The sequence below is a fragment of the Pseudorasbora parva genome, chromosome 3 (assembly GCF_024679245.1).
Source record: "Pseudorasbora parva isolate DD20220531a chromosome 3, ASM2467924v1, whole genome shotgun sequence".
Classification (NCBI taxonomy): Eukaryota; Metazoa; Chordata; class Actinopteri; order Cypriniformes; family Gobionidae; genus Pseudorasbora; species Pseudorasbora parva.
The window spans coordinates 61059011-61082407 of NC_090174.1; the positions used below are offsets into that span (position 1 = coordinate 61059011).

Genomic DNA, 23397 nt, shown 5'->3' on the forward strand with positions numbered 1-23397 from the left:
CTGATTTCAGGATCATTTCCAATCCCAAACATCCACAGGGAATATTATTGTTCCAGATCTCCCTCAGTTCTCCCTCTCTCTCTGTCACAGGGCTTCACTTGTTTGCCTTTTGCAATCGATTCAGGAATTTCAGCATTAAAAGGGTGTTTTCCTGTCCTCGGAAGAGAGCGAGAAAGGAAAGTGCGCCGCGGAGGAGCCGGAACGGAGCCCAGGAATTCAGCTTTTATAAGCTGCTCGTTTAATGTGGTTATGAGCGCATCCAACGCTGTGAAACCAATGATATCATTCCCACCGTGTGTGTGTGTGTGTGTGTGTGTGTGTATACACCTGATCCAAACACGACGCTCTAAAGCATCTGCTCTTGCTTTGAACTGAGTTTTACAACTTAAACACACACATTAATTTGAGGATAAACAAACTGCAGCAGAAGTAAACAGATGTGTACTTGTGTACACTAGAGACGGGACGGATCCCACACCGGACCGCTCACAGTCTGATCACATTTACATGCACCCTCATAATGCGATTATAATGAGATCTAGGCTCTTGGTAAACGCTAGCCTGGATGCCAACCGAACTCAGCCCCGCCCACAACATTTGAGCTCGGGCGGTTCAGTCTGGACTTGATCCATAGTGGAGTAATAATTGCTGAACAGAAACTGACCAATGAAATCATCAGGGCAGGCTTTAGACGATGATGGACAGATGATCAACAGTACCGTAATCATCACGTCATCAAAGGGGCTTGGGTTATATTTGTTCTAATCCTAAACGGAGAGCTTGTTCGTATCTGCATCACCTTCACTATTTCTCTCAGAAATTATGATCATGTTGGGTAATTAAGTGTATCCTTAAACTCTTTTTTTTACAACACCAGCAAAGATCGTTTATTCCAGCGCGCGTGCAGACAGGGTTGCCAAGTTTTTACAACAAAACCCGCCAACTACTAGCCCTAAACAATAGCTTCTCGGGGGGTTCTCCGGAAAAAAATAGTGTTTGGGCGGTAAAACGTGTGTTATGTTGGCAAGGTTGCTGCTAAAATTGGCATTCCTGGGTCTATATATCACATAATTGAGGTCGCTTCAACCCGCGGACATAGAAAACAACCCGCCGGAAAAAACGGGGACTTGGCAACACAGTGCAGTTGAGCTCTGTTGACATTTGACAACTAATGTTATGCGTCGCTTCGCTGCTCTGATTGGTTGTAGGTCTGTCCAATCGAGGTCTTTCCTGGTTGGGTTGAAACACGCCCCACAATCACAGCCCAATGGAGCATCAGACTCATATTCTGACTAGAATTGAGTATGACCACGCCAGGCTAGGTAAACGCAGTACTTTGCTCAGAAATCACACAGCAACCATAATCGTAGTACATTGTGGTGTATGCCGAATTTAAATTGCAATAAACAGGCATGTAAACACTTTAATCTATTCACATCTATTCCAAACCAGTTCAGCGGAAACTCCGCCCTGCATCCGATTCGTACGATTTCATTGGTCATGTCAAAACACCTGATCCCTAAACCTACTGTCACTCTAACCTTAACCAATGAAATTAGCTTCCAGGGCGGGGTTTCTGGTTAAGTTGTTTGGGGGAGAAAATCCATGCATTTTAGCATGTTGAATGAATTAGCATGTTGCTAACATTGATTAACATGTTGCTAACATGTTTTAACATTTTGCTAACATGATTTACTATTTTGTTAATGTGATTTAACACACTGCTAGCATAAATTCATGTTTTAAAACACTGCTAACATGTTTTAGCCTGTTGCTAGCATGATTTAACATGTCGTTAACAAAATTTACCATGTTGTTAACATGATTTAACACTGCTAGCATGAATTCATGTTTTAACACACTGCTAACATGTTTTAACATGTTGCTAGCATAATTTAGCATGTCTGCTAGCATGATTTAACATGTTGGTAACATGATTTAACATTTTATTAGCATGAATTAGCAAGTCTGCTAGCATGATTTTACATGTTGCTTGCATGATTTAACATTTTATTAGCATGATTAACATATTGTTAGCCTGTTTTAACATGCTATTAACATTAATTAGCACTTTTCTGGCATTGGATTAATATTGTTAGCATTGGTTACCATGTTGCTAATATGATTTAGTTAACATGATTTAACACTGCTAGCATGAATTCATGTTTTAACACACTGCTAGAAGCAGACAAACTGGCTAAACCAACCGTCTGCTAGCTGTCTCACGTCACCAAAGTCAGCTAAATCCCAGCACATAGAGACTCTTTCACCTAGATATTATCACATAGAGACTGTGTCTGTTCCCCGAATTAGTAAATACAAAAAACCATCAAAACCATTCAACAGTAAAAATTTAATTGATGTCCAACAAATAAACAACAGATATAATACGGATGAACAATTGATAAAGCTTGGGTTGCTGAATATTCGATCCCTTTCGCCAAAAACGCTTGTTGTCAATGATATGATTATAGATCATAACTTAGATGTGCTGTGTTTGACAGAAACCTGGCTAAAACCTGATGATTACATTACTTTAAATGAGTGCACCCCCCGAGATTATTATTACAAACATGAGCCACGTCTGAAAGGTAAAGGGGGAGGTGTGGCTGTAATTTATAATAATATTTTCAGTATTACTCAGAAGTCTAGTTTCAAATATAATTCCTTTGAAGTTTTGGTGCTTTATGTAACACTGTGTAGAGTAAATGATAAATCCCTTCTGACATTTGTGTTGGCTACTGTATACAGGCCACCAGGGCACAATACAGACTTTATCAAAGAATTTGCTGGTTTTGTATCGGAGTTAGTATTAGCTGTAGATAAAGTACTAATTGTTGGGGATTTTAATATCCACGTAGACAATGAAAAAGACGCATTGGGATTGGCATTTAGAGACATTCTAAACTCTATTGGAGTTAGACAACACGTATCGGGACCCACTCATCGCCTTAATCATACTTTAGATCTAATAATGTCACATGGAATAAATGTTGATACTGTTAAAATTCTGCAGCAGAGCGATGACATCTCAGATCATTACCTAATATCATGTATACTTAATTTACCTAAGGCTGCAAAGCCATCCCCTCGCTTCAAATATGGCAGGACGATAACCGCTGCGACTAAAGATTGCTTTGTACATAATCTTCCTCATCAGTTCCATCTCCTCAGCATTACAGATAGCCAAGATGAACTTGATGCTGCAACCGAAACTATTGACTCTCTCCTTACTAGCACTTTAGACATAGTTGCTCCCCGGCGCTTAAAGAAGATTAAAGCAAATAATCCAACGCCGTGGTACAACGAGCACACTCGGGCCCTTAAAACAGCAGCCAGAAAAATGGAGCGCAGCTGGAAGAAAACAAAACTAGAGGTTTTTCGCAATTTGTGGAAAGAGAGCATGATTGCATACAGAAAGGCCATAAAAACTGCTAGATCTGCTTATTTCTCATCTCTTTTAGAAGAAAACAAACACAACCCTAAGTATTTATTCGATACAGTGGCTAAATTATCAAAAAATAAAGCTTCAGCTTCTGATGTTTGTAAACAACACAGCAGTAATGACTTTATGAACTTCTTTACTAGTAAGATTGATAATATTAGGAATAAAATTATAACCATGCAGCCGTCTATTACAGTATCACTTCAGACAGAGCACTGCAGGGTCACTGAGGAAAAATTACACTCATTCACTGCTATAGGAGGAGAAGAACTGGCTAAACTTGTAAAATCATCAAAATCAACAACCTGTATGCTTGACCCTATACCGACTAGGCTATTAAAAGAGATACTTCCAGAGGTCATAGATCCTCTGCTTAATATCATTAATTCATCTTTGACATTAGGATATGTACCGAAAACTTTTAAGTTGGCTATAATTAAACCACTTATTAAAAAAACGCAACTTGATCCTAAAGAATTAGTCAATTACAGGCCAATCTCGAATCTACCGTTTCTATCAAAAATACTAGAAAAGGCCGTGTCTTCACAATTATGTTCTTTTTTAGAAAGAAATGATATATGTGAGGATTTCCAGTCAGGATTTAGACCGTATCATAGCACTGAGACTGCTCTAATTAGAGTTACAAATGATTTACTCTTATCATCTGATCGTGGTTGTATCTCTCTATTAGTGTTACTCGATCTTAGCGCTGCATTTGATACTATCGATCACAATATTCTTCTGAATAGAACCGCAAATTATGTTGGCGTTAGTGGAACTGCTTTGGCATGGTTTAAATCGTACTTATCTGACCGTTATCAGTTTGTAGCAGTAAATGAAGAGATGTCACACCGATCACAAGTTCAGTATGGGGTACCGCAAGGCTCAGTGTTAGGACCGTTGCTTTTCACCCTGTATATGCTACCACTGGGAGATATCATTAGGAAGCATGGCGTTAGTTTTCATTGTTATGCTGACGATACTCAGCTCTATATTTCCTCACGCCCTGACGAAACCTACCAATTCACAAGATTAACGGAATGCATAGCTGATATAAAAAATTGGATGAATAGTAATTTTCTGCAACTTAATTCAGATAAAACTGAATTTTTAATTATTGGACAGAAAAGCTCCACAAGTAGTAACCGAGAATACTGTCTAACACTTGATGACTGCTCTGTCAAGCCCTCGTCGTCAGTGAGGAACCTGGGTGTGCTCTTTGATACCAATCTTTCATTTGAAAGCCACGTTTCTAGCATCTGTAAAACCGCATTCTATCATCTTAAAAATATATCTAAATTACGGCACATGCTTTCAATGCAAAATGCTGAACAGTTAGTACATGCGTTCATGAGCTCAAGGCTAGATTATTGTAATGCTCTACTGGGTGGTTGCCCTGCTCGCTTAATAAACAAACTCCAGCTAGTCCAAAATGCAGCAGCTAGAGTTCTTACTAGAACCAGGAAGTATGATCATATTAGTCCAGTTCTGTCAACACTGCACTGGCTCCCTATTAAACATCGCATACATTTTAAAATCTTGCTTATTACTTACAAAGCACTAAATAGTTTAGCTCCCCGGTACTTAAGCGAGCTCTTAACGCATTATACCCCATCACGTCGATTGCGGTCTCAAAACTCTGGCCAGTTGATAATACCTAGAATATCTAAATCAACTGCAGGCGGTCGATCATTTTCCTATTTAGCTCCTAAATTGTGGAATAGTCTTCCTAGCATTGTTCGGGAAGCAGACACACTCTGTCAGTTTAAATCTAGACTAAAAACACATCTCTTTACTATGGCATACACATAGAACATCTTTAACTTTCATTATTCAATTCAATTGACTGATTGTTAGGCTGCATTAACTAGGTCAGCCGGAACCGGGAACACTTCCCATAACACCTGATGTACTCGTTACATCATAAAAAGAGTGACATCTACGCTAATGTTAGTCTCTCTGTTTATCCCGAGGTTTATCCCGGATCTGGGCCCTGTCCGGATCGGATGGTGGACCTGCCTGGACATGACCAGCTCATCCTGGAGTGTCTGCTGAGCCGTGTCAAATGGTGTCTCCTCCGAATTTGCCTCACTGGCACGACATGCTCAAAACCCGTCTTCGGCGCAATAATTCCGATCTTTCATGTATTCATACTCTTGTGTAATTGACGCCCCATCCTAAATAAATCTGTCTCTTCCGTGATACCCTGAAAATTTTGAATAATCCGATCTAATATGATTTCCGACCTGTAAGGTTGCCAGAATAATAATCTTACACGGTGTGTTAATAGGCCAGAGGAGAACTGGCACCCCGACTGAGTCTGGTTTCTCCCAAGGTTTATTTTTCTCCATCATGCCCTGATGGAGTTTTGGTTCCTTGCCACTGTCGCCTTTGGCTTGGCTTGCTCAGTTGGGGACACTAAAAATATGATTAAAGTTATTCAACTTATTATACAAATAAAATTAATTAATTAGGTCTTATTTAATTCTATAAACTATAATACTGATCTGCCAACATTGTCGCTATATGATAAATTAAAATAAGCTGATAACATCACTTTTTTCTCCAGTACGACTGTACAGCCAAATCTAATTTTGTCGCAATATTATCCTGTTTGACACTGTGAAGCTGCTTTGACACAATCGTGATTGTAAAAGCGCTATATAAATAAAGTTGATTGATTGATTGATTGATTTATCATGTTGTTAACATATTTTAGCACTCCACTAACATGATTAAACATGTGCCCAGCATGATTTAACACGCTAACATACATTTTCTAGCATGATTTAATGTTGTTAACATGTTTTAACACACTTATAACATAAATTAACATGTTGATAGCATGAATTAGCATTTTGCAAGCATATTTTAACATTTTGTTAACATGAATTAACATACTGTTAACATTTTGCTATTAAGTTGTTAACATGAATAACATGTCACTAACATGATTTAACATGTTGCTAGCATGTTTGAACATTTCATTAGCTGACTAGCATGATGTAACATGTTGCAAGCCTTTTTTAACTCGCTGCTAGCATGAATTGGCATGTTGTTAGAATGATTTAGACTATTGCTAGCATGTTTATAGCGCAGCTTTAAAGATAATAAAATTATTTGAGTCATAATTTCTTCATTTTCAAGCGTTAAAGCAACACTAGGTAACTTTTCAACCTTCATAATATATTTTCAAGACTCTTGTGATGACACATCGACTTACAATAGGTTGAATGACACGTCTGCCATAGCCTGATGGGGTCTGTATCGTTTTTAATCGTACTTTTAAACTTCAGGTTTCGGGTAGTAACCCGAGAACAAAAAGAACTACAAAATTCGACTGCTTTACGGCATATACGTCACTTCCACCAACACCCACACTTCCTTACATTCGGATGTGCGAGCCCAACTTTGTTCGTCGGATAATATAGTCATGTCCGAAGCAGCACAGACAAATAAGAAAGAAAAGGTTTTGTTGGAGGAAAGCAATAAGAGGAAACGAAAAAGTGCTGTGATTAAAGGCAGGACGAGGATCAGCATGTGACCAGCGTTTGCTCGTCGGCGTGAGCTGAAGGAGGCGTGCCCGACCGATGCGGTCCTGCTTGTTATGGTGATTACCTACCACTCAAACATTGAACTGAAGTATCATATAGATTCTGGAAAACGCTAACCAATAGACTACTATAATGACGCTGGCTTGTAAACGTGAGCATCGCGATTATTTGGCGTTTGAAAAAAATAAAACCCATGAAATTATATTCATATGACATGCTGAAGCATATGCCACTGACTGTACCTGGGATGAAGACATTTCACACGCGCCGCCAGAAGAACACCTGCATGTGAACTCCTCCTGCAGTGTTCAGGTTAACTGTTAGTGCTGCACCAACCCGCGGGACGCTTTTATGAAGTTATTTGGCCCGCACCGCACCACTGTATATATTTTTACAACCCGCCGCGCACCCGTGACCATTAAATAGACATAAGGGGTCCGCGGGTTATGAGACGACCCGCGCATCACTAGTTCAGGGCTATCAGGGTTGACAAATGCACGCGCGATGGCATCCCCTGATGTAGGATGACAGAGCTTACGACAGTCGTTGAGGACATTATTTTTTCCCAACTGTAGGGGGACCCCGAGAGCAAAAGGTACCAAGTGCTGCTTTGAACCATCATTTTGCAAAAATGCGCTGCCAGTTTCAAAGTGAAATTTGGCACAAAGCCATATCGCATTAACGGTTTTACTTCAACATATCACTTATAGGGTTTCTATCAATAGAAAAACCTCCAAATCACACAAATGAAACATCAACCACTACATTTCAGTGCATCACAGCAAGAAAACCAACTCAAACTGAGCGCGTTTGTGACTTACAGTCCCGTCTCCATTATAAATCTCAAGATTTGGCCACTGACGTCTGAAAATACAACAATCACTATAGGGTGAACCGAGTGTGTTTGGTCAAGAGCGTCTGAGTCACGGCTATAAATCCACAGCACCGCCCTGTTATATGTGCTTTTAACAAGCACATCTGGCCTGATGATGAAAAGATTTGAGAATGAAGTGAATTTTTTAGATGAAGCATCACAGTGTATTAGATTTTACGCATTTCTTGAAGTTGAACAAGGGCTGTGTCCAAAAACTTAGACAGCTGACTCGTTGCCCTTCAGACAATCAGACAATGGCTTGTAAGGCAGCGTTTTGTGCATGAAGGCACCTCACGAAACTAATTTCAGACAGACTTCTTAGGCAGTGTAACAGTTTAATGATCTACAGCAAAACAGAGCGAGCTTTGGTGAGAACTAAACACATATTTAATTACTCCAGTAGTGATTTCTCACTAGAAATGACATCAGAAGTGGAAAATATTGGTAAAAATCATACATTTACACACAAACTGACCTGCAAACGCAACTTTTGGACACCATCTCTCCCCCCCTAATGTTTATTCTGCTCATCAAGCCTGCATCAAATAAATGCAGGCTTGATGAGCAGAAGAAACATTACAAATAGTAATGTGTCCAAACTTTTGGCCTGTACTGTATGTTGCTTTCAAAAATCGATCAGATGAAGGTATCTGAGGAGACAGCTAACATTAGATTCGGACAAGGCTCGATGCCTTCCTGCCCTGAAATATGCCCTCCGAAGGCAGCATTTTACAGGTTTCGAACGCAGCCAAGGTCTCAGGTCTTAATCAGCAGGGTCTGGCCTCCCTAGACCTCCTGAATCCTGACCTAAACTTTTAACCCTAACCCTCTGTCCCAGCGTCCGTGTTCCCGAGCACAGGCCCGGGCCTGATCCGCAGAGGTATTTACACGGCCAATTAAACAGCGGCTGATCTTCAAACAACACTCACTGCAGCATCAAAGGCAGAAAAACGACGACAGTAAAATGTATATGCCGGTGCTGCAGGCCGTCGCAGACACACCAGCACCGACGGGCAGATTCACATTCCCTCTGCGTGTGCAATACTGTGAAAGACTGACACACAGCTCAGGAGTCGGAGGAATCCGGCGAGCTTTAAAGGGATTGTTCACCAAATAATTAAAATGTGATGTTTATCTGCTTACCCCAGTGCAGAGGTGGACAAAGTACACAACTTCATTACTTGAGTAAAAGTAAAAGTACTACTGGTCAAATATTACTCTGTTACAAGTGAAAGTTGTAAAAACAGATTTTTACTTCAGTAAAAGTACAGAAGTATTAGTTTTCAAAAGTACTTAAGTATAAAAGTAAATTTCCTTTTTTATGCCAATGCATTATTTTATTATTGTTGTATAAATGCTCATTATGCCATCATGGTTTAAGCCAGTCAGTGACGCTCCATCTGACGTTCTAGCATACAACTAACTTAAACTCATTTAAAAACTTGTATATAAGTTACAAAGCTCTTTATAAAGCTGCTGTCACTTTAAGGCCGAATGCACGGATCCAATACACTGATACACATCTGATATTCTCCCAACTTTACTCTTCTCTTTCTCCCAGACGTTTATATTTTTAATATTTTATAAGACACACTTGTGCCTAAGAACAGTCTTCTTCCATTTTGCTATGAACTGATGAGTGTTCAAAAAAAGTTGGGGAAATGTAAATGACCCTATAAGAGTGATTCCTGATAGACTGTCTGAAACAACAACAAAAAACTTTTAAAGAAGGAAAAAATCATCCTCCGACTTTCAGAGCTGCAACAGAAATGACTTTCGACCAAGATAGAAATGTAGTGGAGTAAAAAGTAAGATATTTGTCTTTCAAATGTAGTGAAGTAAAAGTCATAAGTTATACTCCAGTAAAGTACAGATACTCAAAAAGAGTACTTAAGTACAGGACTCAAGTAAATGTACTTAGTTACTGTCCACCTCTGCCCCAGTGCTTCCAACATGTAGGTGTGTTTGTTTCTTCAGGAGAACACAAATGAAGATTTTTAACTCAACCATTGCTGTGTGCCTGTCATATAATGGTGTGAATGGGAAACAATTCTATGAGAGCAAAACAAACAAACAAAAAAACATGCTTAGACAACGTGCACAAAAACCCGGCTGCTCCTGACGACACACTGTCTTAAGACACGAACCGATCGGCTTCTGTGAGAAACACAACAGTATTTGTGTTATTTTTTTACCTCATATCCAGGCGAATCTCATCTTGTGTTCCCATCCGCTATTATTTCAATCTGATAAGGTTAAACTGGTGTGATCATAGATATAGATCCTTCATTAGTGCCTGCGTGGATCGGTTAAATGAGGTATCTACATAATATATAGCTATGATCACACCAGTTTGACCTTTTCAGACGGAAGTAATAGTGGATGGGAACACTAGATGAGATTTAGGTGGTTGAGGAGAGACCCCTGACATGAGTGTGATTATGAATTATTAACTGGATATAAATTAATAATTATTTATTAATAAGAACTTAAATCAAATAAATGGCATCTATAAATTACCTAATAAATGACCTAAATAGCAATATTTTATAAAAAAAAAACAAGGCAAAGGCAATTCATAAAATGAATGTTACTAAAATGAACATGAAATAAAAAAATAAAAAATAAAAAGCTAACTTAAAATAGCTGTGAACGGAAAAACTACAACAAATACATTTTTTTTAAAATTGTACCCAGTTGCTCCAATGGCGAACCCCCCCACACACACACACACACACACACACACACACACACACACACACACACACACACACACACACACACACACACACACACACACACACACACACACACACTAGTGTATTTATTAAAAAGATATTGAAAAAGTGATAACAGTGGTGAAAATATTTTTAACTTAACTCTCTCAGCCGTCACACACCAAGAAGACGTAAAAGAACATTGAGGTGGCAGAACTTGTAATAAAACATGAATCAACATATTTTGGATAGAACCACATTTGCTGCATTGAGGTTCACAGAACAATGTTTATGCTGGTAGCAATCTCTAAACCAGTTTCTGTGTTGCTCTGTTTGCCAATAAACAGACTACAAGCAAAGTTATGAGAGTTTTACCTTGCATGATAAGGTAATGTCTATTGTCAGCATTCCAGCATTATTATAGTTAACTAAACTACAATTCATCCGCGCTGAAGGGGCCGAAGCACAACCCATGTGATCATCAAAACAATGTTCATCCGCAAGTAACTTGTGGTTTTATGCTTCATCCGCTAGAGGGCCAAAAGTCCCATCGAGTGTAGCTTTGAATGGCAGTAACTGTATGTCCCAGAGTTATATTTAGAGCGGCATTCCTCAGAGTTCACACGCACGCTGACACCGCCAGCCATCTGACATGTGAAGAAATGAGCGCACCTTCAAGAATGACACGAGACACAAACATTTTGCATTCCCAGTTTCCAAAAGCAGCTTCCACCACTCCTGCAGCACCACACACACACACACACACAAACCTGTGTGTGCGTAAGTAGGCGAGTGAGTGAGTGTGTGACACACATACACACACAAATAATCTCTCGCACACTCCCTCACAAACACACACAAACTCGCACTGGCACACACACCCACAAGTAGGCGAGTGAGTGAGTGTGTGTGATACACACACACACACACACAAACAGTCACACACACAAACAAACACTCTCACACACACTCACACACAGTTGCACACACACTCAGAAACCCACACACACACTCTCTCTCACACACACACACACTCCCTCACAAACACTCTCACACACACTCGCACACACACAAAGACACACAGACTCTCTCTCTCACACACTCCCTTACAAACACTCTCTCTCACACACACACACACACACACACACACACACACACACACACACACACACACACACACACACACACACACACACACACACACACACACACACACACACACACCCAAACAGTTTTACACACACAGACACTCTCACACACACTCACACAGTTGCACACACACACACACAGACACACACACTCTCTGTCTCTCACAAACACTCTTACACACACTCACACACAGTGGTACACACACAGACACACACACACAAATGAAAGAAATGAGAAAGGAGAGCTGTGCTTGTTTTGAAGAGAACACAAAGGCAGATGCTTGTATTGTTATTGCTCTACTATACACAGCAAATTACTGAGGGATAAAAACCTGGTGTTGGGCATCTAGTGATAAAATCTGGTGTTAATTTACAAATATTATATGCTTTATCACTTGTTTAGTGATAAAGCACAGTGTTTCCTTTGGGTGTTAACAATCAACATCTGCGCATGTGCAGAGCATTTTAAATTTCCCAGCTCATCCTTCGGTCTCTCCATCTTTATGGATTTCCCTGCACACACAACGGTTACAAGGACAAGGTATAGTATAGTATTATTATCTTATCAACTTGTGATTTATTAATGAGCTTGTATAATGAGTAATGTAGCCGATGTGGTTGACTTAACTCTGTTAGCGTTTTTTTTTTTTTTTTTTACCTCAGTTTAAATTTAGCGCGCTTTTGATCCGCCATTCAGTTTAACATAACTGAATAACCCCCACTAACACACTAAATTCGTTAATGGAGGACGAGATTTACGTAAGTGACTTAATTTCGTTGTACTAATTTTACTAATAATGTAGCAGCATTAACATTATGTGTCATTTTTTAACTCACTGGACTTGGATAGTTATTTCTTCTCATTTGGCATTGTCACTACTCGATCCGTACCGGAAACACGATTTGTTCTGCGCATGCGCGAAAATGTTTCTACTTCCTGTTTGACATGGCAAAGCAATTTACGGCAGTTTTTTGAATTACTACCACTCAATCCGTACCGCGATAGTTTTTTATTTATTGCATAACTATAAATATATACAAAATAAACAATAAAGAACAATGAATATGTGATTTTTGAAGAGTTGATAATAAATGTTAATTGTTGTGTTTGTGTATTTGTCAGGAGATGGCGCTATAGTTCACATGTTGTTACCTATAAAAAGGGTATCGTAAGAATGGAAGAGTTGTTGCACCTGCTGTCAACGTAACCATCTGGCACTGTTGGTTTGTTTGTCCTGCTTGTGGACTGAATAAAACTTTGAGAATTGGGAAATTTCTTGTCCTCATGCTTACCTGGATTTAAACATAACATTAATCATAAGCAAATACTTTGCAGCTAGGTTTGAAATTAAGGTAGGTAGGCCTATCTTGCTTTGTCAATATAATATTTACCCATCATACAAATAAAATTTAAGACATCATCCAGCTCTTTACTTTCCTTAGTGACAGAAATATTACACAGTTGGTGAAATACAAGTGCTAATAATTTCCCATAAACCTTAATTGAATAATCACTAACAGTGATGAAGTTCCTTAAAAACTGATTTGTAGGCTACATTTAACATCTAGGATATCAAACCCTTGTAAAACTAGTAGAGGGATATTCAAATGCAAACTACAATTTGCTTTATAAGATGTAACCAAAAAACAACAAATAAGCAGGAAGTCTGTAAGCTTAAAGTAGTTGTTTTGATGCGTTTATACCATATTGCTTAGTAAAATAAAATCTTTATAAGAATCTAAGTCTCCACATTTACGAGACCTCACTTGGAAAATACAAATGTAGACTATATATTCCAAGTTTATTATTATGTGGCACTAATTACATTGATTAAGTTTAGACTTGCTTGACCCCATTTGGGAAATTCAGATGTTTTTGTTTGCATTCAATATTTCATTTTTTAAAATGAAAAAGTTATTTTTTCTACTTCAACATACTTGTCTACAATATAAAGAATACATATGTCTGCATTTAAGAAACACACAGGACAATTTATTTGTATCAAAAAAATGTTTCCTGGGATGGATCCCCTTTGCTCCTTTTGTGGAGTGGAAGATGAATCTGTCCCTCACCTTTTTGGGATTGTTTTCATGTGGTTACTTTTTTTTTTTTTTTTTTTTTGGAAGAAATTTAGTTTGTTTGTATGTTTTTCTCTCTTAGACAATTTTTATTTGGAGTTTAAGGATGTCCCATTTGTATTTTTTTGTATAACTCTGACAAAAGTCTTAAAGACAAGTTTTTTTTTCTTATAAATCTATTTATTTTTTTAGCTACGTTTTTTTTATACACAAGTGCATTTTTTTTTGTCTGTTAAACCTTTCTTTATTATTTTTTGTAAAGATCTGAAATGTAATTTAGATACTGTCTTTTCTTCCAGCAATGCCAAAGCTTTAAAGTCCTCTATGCGGTGCAAGAAGTATATATAACTTTTTATAATGTAAAAAGGGAAAAAAAAAGGCATTGGCATATTTTTCACTGTCTTACTCTCTTGAACCTAATTTAGGCTACTATAAATTGCATGTCACCCCTTGCTCAATTTTGTTGTTGTTGTTTTTTTGTGTGCTTTTTTTCTATAGTTTCCTTTTATATATATATATATATATATATATATATATATATATATATATATATATATATATATATATATATATATATATAAAACAAACAAACAAATACATAATTTAATAGTAAAAAAGAACACTATATATATATATATATATAGTGTTCTTTTTTATTATTAAATTATGTATTTGTTTGTTTGTTTAATTCCTTTTGCTGTCGGTCTATTGTTTATATTTGTTTTGTTGTTGTTGTTGAATCCTTTTTGAACTGTGGCTGTTTGCTTTTGTATTTGTTCAATAAAAAAATTATAATAATATATATTTTTGAAAAGTGACACCGTTGTCGCAAAAAACTTTGGCGATGACAGGAAGTGACGTCAAAAGTACGTTTTCGCGCATGCGCAGAACAAATCGTGTTGCCGGTACGGATCGAGTGGTGACAGGCATAACGTTATGTATCTTTAGGGCTTCCAACCTTTATAAGACCGTTTATATCTTTCACCCCGTAACTACGAGTTAATTCTGGTGTTTTGAAATGTCATTCAAATGAGAAAGCAGACGTTAATCGAATGAATTAATTGCTCTTAATTTTTTTTTCTTGTGTGACCGGGGCTCGATCCCGTGCCGAGCACCCACGGATAGCACGGTCCATCATTGTCGGCGCTGCGCATACTGATCGGCCTGCAACATTTTGCGAGTGAAATGCTCTGTGTGTTCTAGCAATCTTCTCGTGGTACTTTGATAACATACGCCGACCATTCTGTACAGCGCTCCAAAATGTCGAAAACATGTCGTAGGACACGCTTTTCTTCATGAACTGCTTCAGTCAATATATAGAAACTCAAGATCGAGTACGAGTGTGCAATGTCGTGGAATGTATGATACGCTGTTTTTTGCGTGCATATACATACGAACCCCCCACCCCACTACCCTAAACCTACCCAAGAGAGCGTATCATATGCACGCCGAAATGAGTTTTGGCGTATACATTCCACGACATTGCACACTCGTACTATTTGACATTTTTCGTCTTATTTTGTATTAGTTTAGCAGACATGCATTAGTGCCCTTCCATGCGCGATTTTTTCTGTACTAGCCTTTTCTAGTTGTAGCATTGTAAATCTGTAACAGTAGTGCTTATGTTTTGAATATAACGTTTTCTTGCGTTGGTATAAAAATAACCTGAAGTAAAACACAAAGTGACCTGATAATTTTGAGTCTTTTTTTTTGCTTTCTGCTTTGGAGGATTTTTGTTTCATGGAATATTGTTTATTATTGCAGAAGGAAACCACTTAAGGCCACAATCTATGTATGCCCTTGGCATTTTTACTCTACAAACCTAAACGATCCTGAAAGGAAGACAGGCTATGTAAGTATCTCTGCTTGTTGATTGAAGATGTTTGAAACTTTTTATCTTAGATTTTTTTAATGTGCTTGTTTTAACCAGATGTGTCTCTTTAACAGGAACGATACTATGTGTTTGGATCATTTTGAGGAGCGATATCAACGCCAAGATCGTGGGATCGATGAATTGGGAAAGCAAGAACTGACAAAATGTAAAAATGCGTACATTGAATGCAATGTAAGTCGCTTTGGAGAAAATTATCTGCCAAATGTAAATGTATTAATTTATAAAGGAATAGTATTTTTTATCAGAATGAATTACAAACCAGACAGTTTTTTAACATTAAGGTTGATTTAACAATGTTGAATTTTTGTATTTTCAATTAAAACATTACTTTTAAGATATTATAGCATTGGAGTATAACAAGAAATTGTTTTATTCAATTGTATGTGTGACAACAATGGCTTTACTGTAGCGATTCCCGGCGAAAGCAAGAACTGACAAAAATGTTTTTTTTTTAATTAAAAATGGTATTGAATGCAGTGTAAGTCGCATTGGATAAAAGTGTCTGCCAAATACATAAATGTAATGGAATTGATATATTACAATTTCAATAAATATTCAAATAAATTTGTAGTCACTTGATTTTTTGGGGGAAAAAATAAAATATATATAAATTGTTTTAAATTTCATTCACAGTGCCATTTTAGTATTTAAGTATTTACATTAAATAAACATTAAATACACTGGGTGTGTGAGATTAATCACCATAAAGTGTTAAATGTACACTTATGAGTAATACATTTCTCAACACCTTGAGTGACTAAAAAGAAACACTAACACAGTGTTTATATAACGAACACTTTCGTCAGTGTTGTTTTAACACTAGCAAAGATGGACCTGTATGTTCACCCGGAAAGTGATAATTTTAACACCCGTGGTGATAAATCTCCCAACATGTTTTTTGCTGTGTACAGTCAGACACAAAAGAGCAGAAGCGCGAGGTGCCGTCCCGTCTGAACCCGACCTGAGCATCACAGGCACCTGTGTGACCCCAGAACAAACCCACTTCATTTACACCCGCAGATTATACACTGAATGATTTCCAGCAACAAGCAGAAATCAAAATGCAGCTCAATGTGACACCACTACAGCCAATCTGAACACAGTATTCTGAGCTCCATTCAACTCTAAACCTCAGGATGCCCAACGTCCGACTTGAAAAAGTGCAAAAGAACGTGAATAAAGCACAACAGAACGAGAGAGAGAGAGAGAGAGAGAGAGAGAGAGAGAGACAGAACAATAACGAGGAAAATGAAAATTATCCCAAAGAGGCATGAAATCGCTCTCACTGACATTTTCCTGGACCGTTCCCACCTGGTGGAACGACCTGCCGAACTCAATTCGTGCTGCCGAGTCTGTAGCCATTTTTAAAAAACATCTTAAGACACATCTCTTCCAATTGCACTTGACCAATAAAGAATAGCACTTAACTATCCATTAATTTTTGTTTGTTTGTCCAAAAAAAAAAAAAAAAGTTTACCCTGTGTACTGTGCTAATTAACTGAGCTCTTACAGGTTGTTGGCCTTGATGTTTTGTTGCTTCTATTGCTCTCCCCTTTTTTGTAAGTCGCTTTGGATAAAAGTGTCTGCAAAATTATTAAAATGAAATAAAATGAAAAAAAATGGTCCATGTTTTTTTTTAAGGTGCACTATGTAGTATTTTTGCAGTAAAATATCCAAAAACCACTAGGCCGGTGTTATATATTTTGTTCAGTTGAGTATCTACAATATCCCAGATGTTTCCAACTATTTGTAAATTGTGAGAAAATTGCTATTTTAACTCAGGACCGGGACGTGTCAGCATAGCGTCTGAGGGAGTCGCCTGTCAATCGCGTCATATCTGCGTTACCCTCGGTTTGGGGTTTTATTTGGCAGGAGCGCTTTACTCTTAGCAGTGTGAACAAGTGAACGCACGGAGTAACGTCATAACATCATTTTAAACACACTTAAATGTATCTAATATGATAAACAGAGCTGCATTACCTCATAATCATAACCGGAAGAGCGGATCTGTGCAGGCGCCCGGCAAATGTGTCCCGTCCTGTCATAATAAAAGTCCCGGTGTTCGCGAGGCGGGTATTTGTTTAACAATCGCTCCAGCGGCCGTGCTCAGCTCCTCAACACTCGGTCCTGCTCTGCTTCACTACAGTAACGTTAATGAACGTGATTTCTGCCCGAGTCCTATTTTCCACCGGCTGTGAGGTGAAGACCACATGTCCCAAGATGCTGCGCTCACACTTTGCGTCATCAAACTACGCCTTTGTTTAGAATAGGCGCCCTCCAGTGGACGGAGAGTTGCATAGTGCACCTTTAAGTTAGCTTTTGTTTGTTACTTGTTTCTTTATTAAAACCCCTGCTGGTATATCCATGCCTTAGCCTGCGTTCTCCGGATGTAACAGCATTACAGCAATGACAATTTGGTAAAAAATGTAATTGAAAAACTTGGCTTAATTTTGTTAAATGTGAGATATTTATTTTGTGTGGAAATATGACATAGACATAAAAATATAAAAAATAATAATCTTTTAATTTAAATAAAGGTACTATTTTTTGTAATTCATGGACATAATGCAACAAAAAAAAGATTAAAAAAGAAAAAAACACCTGGATGCATGAGATTTTGATTAAAAAATGTCACAATGAAATACTTCTAGACTAACAGAGTAACACTTTAGTTTAGGCTCCAGTTCTCACTGTGAACTAGCTGCTTATTATCATACATATATTGGCTGTTTATTAGTAGCTATAGTACCTAACAATACCTAAACTACCTTACTAACTATTAATAAGCAGTAATTAGGGGTTCATAGAGGCAAAAGTCAAGAGAGATTTTGATTGGATCCTAATCTAAAGTGTGACCAAACAAATGACCAATCATCATTTAACGGGAACACACACACACACACACACACACACACACACACACACACACACACACACACACACACACACACACACACACACACACACACCTCAGCTGCTCAAAGAGGAGATGTATGCTCTTGTGTTCTCATCCATGCCCGTTCCGATGCGAACACATCTCACAAAGTGTGTGACATAGTGTGTGTGTAACAACAACAGAAGACTTATCGCCCGCCGGGCCGACCTTGAGCTTCAAACACAACAGATGCATCGCTGGAATCCACAACAACTGCGCACAGTGTTGCCCAGCGACAAATGGGTCAAAACACACACACACACACACACACACACACACACACACACACACACACACACACACACACACACACACAAACAGACAATCAGATATACACACACACACCTCACAAAGACGGGAAAGAGTGAAAGAGCATGGAGAAACTTTAAACTTCTCAAATGCACCTAACACACCCTGACAGCCACTACATAAGACAGACACGCCCACTTCCTGTACGGCCATATCAATGCAATCCATACCAATCAAACCTCTCTCTCTCTCTCTCTCTCTCTCTCTCTCTCTCTCTCTCTCTCTCTCTCTCTCTCTCTCTCTGATGGATTCCCATTCTTCTCTCTTTATCACACACAGTGGGCGAGCGGCCCTGATAACATCAGCCCGTAGAAAGCGCTGGAAAGAGAGCAGATGAGGAGAGACGAACGCAAAAGCAACACACAATAAAACTTCATTTATAGTTTACAATATATGCCTTCCTTACAACTGAAACCCAAGGAGGAAAATGTTATAGTTTAATATGTCATTAGTAAGGTGTGTGACATAGACCAACCATGTCTCTGTATATATAGCCTATTATCTGGGATTTTATCAATAACAATAATTAGTAACAATAATTTTGCTGAGTGTGTTTATTGTGTTGGGTCCGTTGGCAGGTGTAGGACTAACTCCTACAGTTTTTGATATTCTTCATATTCTGTGTGGTGAATAGCTTTATAAAGCCATTTTTAACCCTAATTAAATGTATGCATCATCTTTTGTGTCAAATTGATACATTGAATTATAATAAGACACAATAGGGCTGTTTCCTGATGGTACACTGATGCACTGATGCCTTAGTTGATGTGTTTTTCATTGCAGGTCAAGGGCATTCAATAATTTTGATTGCAAGAGTAGCTTGTACGGAGCCCATAAAGGGACATGGTGAAGGGGAAAAAAATACAAGATGGGTGGAATACATTTTTGTTAATGCTTTTGCATTCTCTCGCAAATGTTTCAAATGTTTTGTGATCACCAGAGAAACCATGACACAGCCATGACACTAAAACAGTCAGTTATGATACTAAAATTTGAGATACTAGTATATAATTCACAATCCTCTATTCCAATTTCGATACCACAGCTAAAACTACTTAGCCTGACAAGCCAGACCCACATCAAGATGTTTGGTCTGGAAACTCACCATTGACGGCTCAATCTGAGGGGCGGATAAACGGTCATCTTTCAAACTCCCTCTGCACGCGATAGGATAGCGCTACACCAACCAGAGCAATGAAGGTGAAGCAGAGCTCGCTGACAGATTAAACATTCGCCGTATCCGGTCGGCTAAACTCCGAACACATCTTCCCTTTTTAAGAATGACTTCAGTGCCGTTCTTTGTTCTTTTCTCAGAGAAAAGCTTAACTCCAAGTCTTCCAGAGTCGCGGTCAAAGCTGATTCGAAAGACCGCCGCCGTTCGCCAGTTTCTGTGTTTACTAGAAGCACGCAAACGCAACTCGGCCGTCGTCATTATGGCCCCGCCCACCGACTCTATACATGATGTGATTGGCCCACCCAGAGTTTGGCGTTTACAGCTCAGAAGGGTAATGAGAGTTGCTAGACGACACTCGCGGGCAGATTAGATTAGCTGCCGCTAGGGTGCGTCTAGATTTCTAGGCTAAAAACTACTAGCTTAACTAATATACATTTAACAAAAAAAGTAAACAGTAATAAAATAAGAACAAACAATCATATTACAAGCAATAGCACCAATGAATACAATACAACAAAGATGCAAATAAAAAATACTTTAGTGCTTTTCAGGCAGGTCTAATAGTTTTAGGTATTGAAATGTAATAGGCTAATCAAATAAATCAAATAATCGGGTTGAGCTCAGGACTCTGTGCAGGCTAGTGAAGTTTCTCCACACCAAACTCATCCATGTCTTTATGGACAGACGCTTTGTGCACAGGTGTGCAGAACAGGAAGGGGCCGTCCCCAAACTGTTCCCACAAGGTTGGGAGCATGAAATTGTCCAAAATGTCTTGGAATATGGAACTAAGGGGCCAAGCCCAACCCCTGAAAAACAACACCATACCATAACCCCCCCTCCGCCAAACTTTACACTTGGCACAATGCAGTCAGGTCAGCCAGTGCCGTTCTCCTGGCAACCACCAAACCCAGACTCGTCCATGGGATTGTCAGAAAGAGAAGCGTGATTGGTCGCTCAGAGAACATGTCTCACTGCTCTAGAGTCCAGTGGCGGCTGCTTTACCCCACTGCATCCCACGCTTTGCATTACACTTGTAATATACAAACAATATAGTGTATATGTGTTTATACAAACAAGTATTTTCTAAAGTATGCATGTCCTAAAGCTGTTTAAACATCTGAAGTATGACTATGACCCTGTACAGTCCATGCAATGAAACACGGCAAACAGATGAAAGAAACACAACTCTCATGCAGGACAAAAGTGTGCCTTTTCCATCTGGAAGAAGCTTTGAAGCTGCTAAAGGAGCCTAAAGCATGCAAATCAGAACAAGCTGAGGATTTAGTGGAAGTAAAGGAACTGGATCTGCACTTCCTTAAGGAAATATCAGTGCATTATATCATCTACTAGACAGTCTGATGACGTACCAACCATTTCCACAGTATGCCCATGTCAAACAACAGAAAGATGGAGTGAGAGAATAAGGCAGTAAAAAGAGAGATAAAAGCAGCAGTTTAAGGTCCGATTCATGTTGTGTTGAGAGAAACACACTCAAACTGAGAGATTTACATGCGTGTCTGAGGATTTCCCTCTTTAAACATACTTCCTGACCCCCGTTCGCTCTCACCGCTGGTCACGCAAACATACAGTACACACACATGTACAAACACGCACATCACAGCCCACTCTCCTTAATAGATGTTTCTCCAAGACAGCAACACAAGAGTTTGACTCAAGCTTCCTCTGCTCATGTGAAAGCAAACAATTCTACACAAACTTCACTTCACTTGTTATTGCGTGAGTAATTTCACACGTCTCCGCTAGAGGCAATGAGTTCTCAGCAAACTAAACTTAACTGAAACATTCATTTTAATAGCTCTCAAAAAATGATTCATTTGATTCATTTAATTTATAAATATACAGCATTATTTTTGCAAGCAGCTTTAAAACCCTAAAATGTTACAAAAATCCTACATGAAATGTAAACTAAAATGTTAAAATGAACACATTGTTTTTAATAAATGAAAATGCTATAATTACGCATAAAAATCAAGATGTATATGTTCAATGTTCCTTCAATAACTACTGGGATCAAGAATAAATAAAGAAAGAAATAAAGAAAGAAAGAAATAAAGTAATATACATACAATATACAATATAAATAAAAATATACAAACCCGATTCCAAAAAAGTTGGGACACTGTACAAATTGTGAATAAAAAAGGGATACAATAATTTACAAATTATATAATTATATATAATTATACATATATATATGTTTATGTTTATGAGATTTGTAAATTATTGTATCCCTTTTATATTCACAATTTGTACAGTGTATATATATATATATATATAACAAAAAACAAGCAGCTTTGTCATATGTATAGCAGAAAAAACAAAAATATCTGCATATTTCTGTCAATTCCAATTAAAAACTGGATACGAACTAAAACAGTATTTAAATTAATAAATTATTAGTATATTTAAATAATCAATAACTACTGCTTTTGCTAAAGGACACATCTTCTGGAATTATAAAACAAAAAAATACATTTTCTATATCACTAAAAAAAATCTTTAAAACAAAATAAGCATTGTCATATTTATGGCAGAAATACCGAAAATACCTATCTGCATATTTCTGTCTGTTTTTGCTCATTGTCAGGTTTCATTGTATAGAAAGCAGCAGCATGAACGTTCTGCTAAACATGTCCTTATTCACATCAGTAACATCCCCACAGCGATCAAAAGCTCCTGGACATGCAACACACACTCTCTTGTCTTCACTTCTCCATCTTTCCACATTTTAAAAGCAAACAGGATTAGATGTGGCCCAAAGGAGTGTTTTAGTGAAAAGAGGGGCATCTCTGAGAAACGCTCACTGTTGAGTCCAGCATGTCGAGGCACGGGTCCTGTCTCTTCCTGTTCGCTCTGACTCACGTTCCCACAAAACGACACAGAGAAACACTCGCTCCTTTCTTTGGATATGAAAACAGCGCTTTGTGGATTAAGCATTGAGCAAATATAAAGTCACCACGTCTTTTGGGAGCGTTCGTAATCACAATGAGCTGGAATCCGAGGCTTCTGCCTTTGATGGTTTGGCATGGACCTTCCAGCCCGAGACGCAGGGGATGTTTGGATTGTGTGGGAGACTATGAGGAGTTTTGGGTAAATATTTGGAACTCTTTTCATACCGAGACAAGCATCGCCGGACTAGTCCAGACTGGGGCGCTTTATGAAAGGGATGTACATTATCCACGGTGCAACCAGGAAACGTCCCTTTATATCGGCTACTGGTGCCAAAACAGCACTTATGCTAAAGCTC

The 23397-nt window shown here is 38.4% G+C and overlaps 1 protein-coding gene and 1 long non-coding RNA gene across 2 annotated transcripts in view; one reads left to right on the forward strand and one right to left on the reverse strand.

The window, feature by feature from the left end:
• Positions 1-23397, reverse strand: part of LOC137071581 (E3 ubiquitin-protein ligase RNF43) — a 187383-nt gene that overhangs the window by 24810 nt on the left and 139176 nt on the right. The gene's annotated exons all lie outside the window — the stretch shown is intronic.
• On the forward strand, positions 12070-16200 carry LOC137072135 (uncharacterized). The gene is made up of 3 exons (XR_010904630.1): positions 12070-12279; positions 15582-15669; positions 15765-16200. It is a non-coding gene; the product is annotated as an uncharacterized lncRNA (long non-coding RNA).